Below are 6,358 nucleotides of genomic sequence, written 5' to 3' on the forward strand. Positions count from 1 at the left end.
CACTTCTAATATTTATAGAACAGCTCAAGTTTAGCAAACAGTAGAAATAGATTGCGTCACTGTTTGCAGACTATAGAAACCAATGATTCATTAATACTTCTGCAGGTGCAAATTCTCCTGACATTGGATCACCAGACAGGTTTCTTCAATAAGTTACAAATTAAATAAGTCAAGTTAAAGTAATCTCTATGAGTAAACGCTCAGCTTCACACAGCTTTTTCCAATTCCTGACTCTGTAAGATGGGATTAACACAGTTATCTCAGCTAAAGGACACCCAACTGCTATTTACACTTCTGCTTGTGCAGAACCAATCACAATACCTGACTGGCTTCACAAATATGTTATATAATATTATGGCGGCTGCTTATTGAAACTGCATTGGTTCGAGTCATTTCTTCCCTTGTGTTGTTCCCTTATGGGAAGGCGAGTGTGCGTTTGTTCAAACACTACATAAACAGTAAGGAAATAGCAGTAAACCAAGAAAAAAAAAACACTGACTGGTTTGGATCCGATATAAATTTAACTTTCATAAACAGCTGTGCCAGTATATTATTTTTACACACACATAGTGATCATTTTTCACTGGAACAGAGGCGGCAACTCAAAACAGTGCATGTATTTCCATCCTCTGCGCAGCTTTGCAGTTATTCACGTAAAGTGATGGTGCACTGAGGGCCCAGTTTGGTGGCAAACCTGACTGTCAGAAGAAATATGCAACATAAAAGCAAAAAGCCTTAGCACCAAATTTATCTTAACCTTCTTGAATATTTAGAAAATCTGAATTTGATGGTTCTGGGGATGGTTTTTTTCTACAGTTACTTCTCTCCTACTTTCTTAACCCACACAAAGACTGCACACATCAAGAGCACAGTGGCTTGATGTCCACGCTGGCAAATGGCAGCCAATTAGCCTGCAGTTTGGTTTGTTGCAGCTATACGCCTCATCAGCGCTTAATGAACACAGTTTGTTGTTCAGCAGCTTCTAAAGCGAGCTGAGAGTCATGGTGGGCACCAGAAGGAGACTGCAGTGACTCCAGCAGAGACCAACTGTTCACAGAGTGGGTTTTCTAACAGCTGTTTATCTCGGTTCCACAAAAAGATGTGTCTGAAATGTAAATCATGTTGATACAAATTAATTTAACATCACGTGACTCAGCTGTGCTCGGTTCCTGTTAACAGCTCGTAGATTACTCTGTGAAACTTCCTTTTACTCAGCAATGTTTCATATCAACGTTTGCATTGTGTTCATAATTTTCGTTTTCAAATTGCTATAAACACCCAGTCAGTTCAGTTCTTTAATCTAGTTCTTGCATCTCACTGAGGTAAGTTTTGCCTTCTTGGAAAACAACAGAAAGATATTAGCTGAAACGGCAGGTTAGCCTTTTTTTTAAAAGTTGTTGAAGGTCAGAAAAAGAAAGGGTTAATTAGGTAGTGATGTATCATGAGACTACAAGGTGACAGGTGTCTCACCGAGAAGCTGAGGTTACATATAATTACATGCCAGCTAGCTTCCTGTTTAATCTATAGTAGCAGGACACCTGCCATATTCGTGCTGCCATCAATCAGCATTATAAACCTGTGATTCAAGTCAGGTGGCTCAGTGAAATAAGGATGTGGCCCCAGATTTGGAGGTCCAGAGTTTGAGTAGCGACTTGCACCGTAAGCCTTTGTTGATGTTCTCACTCTTCTCTCTGTTGAAAATATTTTGTGTTTTATTTAGTTCCTTTTGGCATGAACTAAATAAAACATTGGTCATGAAATAAAATTTGTCATGAAAAATTCTTGAACACAAACTTTCTGTTGCTGGAAAGTCGAAGAAAGTTAACTAGCTGTACATTCACATTAGACCATAATTTTAGAATATTGCTCTATAAATGCTCCAACACCACAAATCCAGGTTAATAAGATGAATTAGGTGAATCCAGCACACAGCTAATAGCGGTTTTGCCAGCATTCAGCTGTCATACAGTGAATAGCAGCGATTCCTCTGATAATGCAATATAATCTAAATAATATATCATCTAAATGAACAATGTCTTGATGCATTCTCAATCATCCAGGTAAGTAAATCTCCAAAGGTTGATTCTGTTCCTCTGGACGAAGCGTTTTCAGTGGGAGAAACGTTTCGTCACTCATCCAAGTGACTTATTCAGTCTCAGCTGACTGCAGGTCACTTGGATGAGTGACGAAACGTTTCTCCCACTGAAAACGCTTCGTCCAGATAAACAGAATGAACCTTTGGAGATCTAAATGAACAAGCTAAAAAAACCCAACATCAGTCAATTCAATATATTTTTATTTATATAGCATGAAATCACAACAACACTTGGCTTAAGATGCTTGATATTGTAAAGTAAAGACCTTACAATAATACAAAGAAAACAGAGAGAGCCCTTACAATCACATGACCCTCTATTAGCAAGCATTTTGGTGACAGTGGGAAGAAAAAACAATCTTTTAAAAGGAAGAAACCTCGAGCAGAGCAAGTTTAGGTTACAGGAGGAAAAAGGGACAAAGACACACTGTGGAAGACAGCCAGAGATAATTAATTGCAGAGAGGTGTAAAAACAAAAAAAACATAATACGTTCAGTTTTAGGATGAGAGAACTAGTGCGCCAAGCTGTAGCTAAATACTTTGTTCATTTTTTTATTTGTTTGTTAGGTCCTGTTAGGTTGGGCATCTTAACACGGGAGTCTCTAGGGACTGCTTCACTTTTATTTCCAGCCTCAAATGGTGATCCAAGCCAACTGCTGTTGCTGGCAGTTCTTTGCAGCCTTTATTTTTCAGTCCTGGTGGTTGGCTCTTGATCTAGGTAAAATACATTCAGTACAATCAACTGTTTTATGATTGTTACTTTTCAAGAGGCAATCAATGGGCATCTTATATATATATATTTCTCAAGACAGCGCAACAACTGTGAGAGAAAGCCTGGCGTTGGGCCTGCACTTTTCCTACACCAGCTGTTTAGGGAGTCGAGCAGCAGCAGCAGCTGATGGTCTCTGACAGACTCTAGGCTGGTTCAGGTGTTCAGGTGACTCAAAACCCAAAACAGAATCCAGGCAGTAAAAAAGGACAAATTTTTAAGGTGTAAAAATAGGCTTTGGTTTTAAATCATAAGAGCTCCTATTGATTAAAACTGATGCCTGAAACACGCCTTTATTATGGCTGAGCAATGGATGAAGAGCAGCCTATTTATTTTTTGGGCACTTCTAATGTAGCAGAGAAGTAAGAAGGACCTTTCAGAAGGCTAAAGAACCCTTTTAGTTTATTTTCCAGATCTTTTCAGTGCATAAAATGTGTTTAGCAGTGCTTTGTATTTTTCTCCATTCAGCAGGTCCTTTAGTTCATCACAAAAGGTCAATTTATTTTAAAAGATGAGTCAACAGCTGACATATGGGTATAAGAACAGATGGGAAAACTGGCAGAGGGCACCCAGGAATCCAAAACAGTTCTAACACTGAATTTAATTTTTGCTCACAATAAAATAAAAAGATAAGAGTGAAAAATGAAACTTAGTTGAGAAACATCTGTTATCTGCTGCCAGCTCCAACAGCTTCTTCTGCTTAAGATGATATTTTACCCAAGGTCTGTCCTGAGCACATGGAGAATTAAGCACGAAGTTGGAATTAATAAGTATTTAAAGTGGAACTCTTGTATAAATAGCATGCCACTTTAGATACACTGTCAGCTTAATGTATTTCAAGCTCTTTTGTGTCATTGCACAGTGTTAAACAACATATGTAATGACTTACCACTTTGTTTGTTGACCATTTTAAGATGCCAGGCTGGTAAATGTGATGGTATGACTGTAGTAATTTCTGTTGTCCTTGCAAGCCTTGGCATTTATTTAAAAATCTGTTTCAGCACTTTGTTCAATCAGTAAGCAGAAGAGTAAGATTTGTGTTTTCTTATCAAATGACAAAAAAAAGAAAGAAATGCTGTAGAGTAAAACTGCCAAATCAATATTTGTAAATAAGCACAATAAAGAAAGGCTGTGTTTGCACAGCAGAACAAAGACATTTAAATTCAATTAACATAGCAATATGGATTTATTTCTAAACACTGTTACTGTAATAGACTGGAGTCTCTTTTCAGCAATCCAACATACACAATCTTTGGAAACCTGGAGCCACCGATAAAAAGACCAGGCATAAAATTCTAAGAAGTGCTGAACTCTATGTTTTGATTTGTTTTAAACAAACTCTATATTTCTTTTAAAAACACTATCATTCATGGCTTTGCTTTAAAGCGTGATATGGGGTGGCAGAGTGGAAGCATTAAAAATTTAAACTGTAGAAAGTAAAGGCAATAATGCTCATTAGAATATAGAATCAGATTTGATACCTGAAAGATAAATGTTTGAATGAACATAAAAAAATATGGAAAAGAATTCCACTTGATTCAATTGCTCTATTTTAGCGTAATGTAGTTCTGTTATTCCAACTTAATGTACTTGAGTTGGAGCAACTTGACTAACTAACGATGAATCAACTTATTTACTGCAGTTTAGTTCAACTTAATTTAATTCAACCCATGCAAATTACTTTAGTCCAACAAAATGAATTAATGCTTATGCTAACAGAAAGTCTTTCATTAGTGTGGAAATCCTTTCCAAGATTAATTTCTGTTCATTTAAAAAGTTATTTTTTGAGTGTAAGTCTGGCTGCTGTAGAGTCTAGTTAACATAAAAGTTGTGATGTGCATCTTTTATTACTCCAAATTAGTGGATTTATAATAAACTTCACATAACTGTCACTCCAGCCATCCTTTCATGAACATACAGCTCATTTCAATTTCAGGGTTGCTATAGCCTGTCATGGGGCAGGGGAAGCACTGGACAGGTCACCGGTCTATTGCAAGGCTAACAGACAACCATTCCCACTTATGGGGAGTTTAGAATCACCATTTAACCCCATGTCTTCGGACTGTGGAAGGAAGCCAGAGTACTCAGAAAGAACCAACACAACAAAACCTGCAAACTACACACAGAAAGTGGAGTTGGTGGATTTGAACTCCGGATCTTCTTGCTCTGAGGCAACAGTGCAAATCACCACTGAGCTGTCATGCTTAAACAAAAAAAGTAGGAAAGCCATGATAACAAACCTTGATAGTAAATTTTCTCCACATTTTTGTCCTTGACGGGTTAATAAATAACATACATGTGGTGTGTCTATGCTTTTCTGCCTCTTATAGCCCAGTGATTGTCCTGTGGTTTGAAGTCTTGTGTAATCTTGTGACTCTTGCTAGATTGCTTCACATTACCTCAACAAAAATAAATTTAACGTGAAGTGTTAACTTGTTGAATTTCATGCAGATCGCATATGATTTAATTACATTCACCACAGGAACATAAAATGATTCTGTTCCAATTACAAGTTAACATCCAATTTCACCTTTTTCAAGTGTAATTTATTATCGTACTCCAGAACTAATTCTTGAGCCAAAGTAAAATAAAAATAAAGACTTATTCTCCAAAAATAAATTTGTCATTCTGCACTGGGAATACTTGCTTCCCTGTAACTTGCCTGGTCAAGCAGTACAAGCCCTCAGGCTATGTGTTACTCTGCACAAACTTTTTATGCCAAAAGTTTCCAAATTTCAACCATTTCTAATTTGCTAAAGTTAACCATCTAGTTTCTCACCCAATTCAAATATAAGTCATCAGAGTTTTTTGGCTGCTTAACTTTTAGAAGAAAGTTTCACATCCAGCATCAGTAGATTTCCACTTGAATATTTAAGAAATTCTGAGGCGATTTAAAAGCTGGTTATTGGATGCTAATGCAGACTTCCCTCTATAGTTCTACAGTTATGGGGAAAAGTAATAGCCAGGTAATGCTATTCAAATGTACCTGATTAACTGGTAGTCAGCGAGTACAAACACCCGTAAAAGCAGAAGTTTCCTATCTGGAACATTTAAATGAGGGTTAACAAAATGCCACATTCTTCCCAGGAGTGGATGTCCCACCAAATTTAAGTCAGACCAATTTTAAGTCAGACCATGCAATACAGAAATAAAGAAAATACAGAAAATGTTTTGCACTTGACCCAAAGTCATTGAGTCAATCATCAACACATGTATAAAAAGTTAAGTGAAACATGAATTCATCTAAATTTTAGCTGTAATTGGGTGATGCATTAGGACAATTATCCCAAGTGCAGTAGCAGCAAATCTACAACAGAAAGGCTGAAGAAGGAACCAATCAAGGCAGAGCAGCGGTCTTTAAAAAAAAAGAAAATCCAGGCTTGAAACTCAATTGAAATACTGTGACATGAGCTGCGCATAAACAAATGAACTGCAGCTAACTTGTAAATTGGGCTCCACAGTAATGGGAGAAACTGATGAAGTCAGAAAGTGAA

The sequence above is a fragment of the Haplochromis burtoni genome, unplaced genomic scaffold (genome assembly GCF_018398535.1).
Source record: "Haplochromis burtoni strain Fernald_Lab_line unplaced genomic scaffold, NCSU_Asbu1 Contig_767, whole genome shotgun sequence".
NCBI lineage: Eukaryota > Metazoa > Chordata > Actinopteri > Cichliformes > Cichlidae > Haplochromis > Haplochromis burtoni.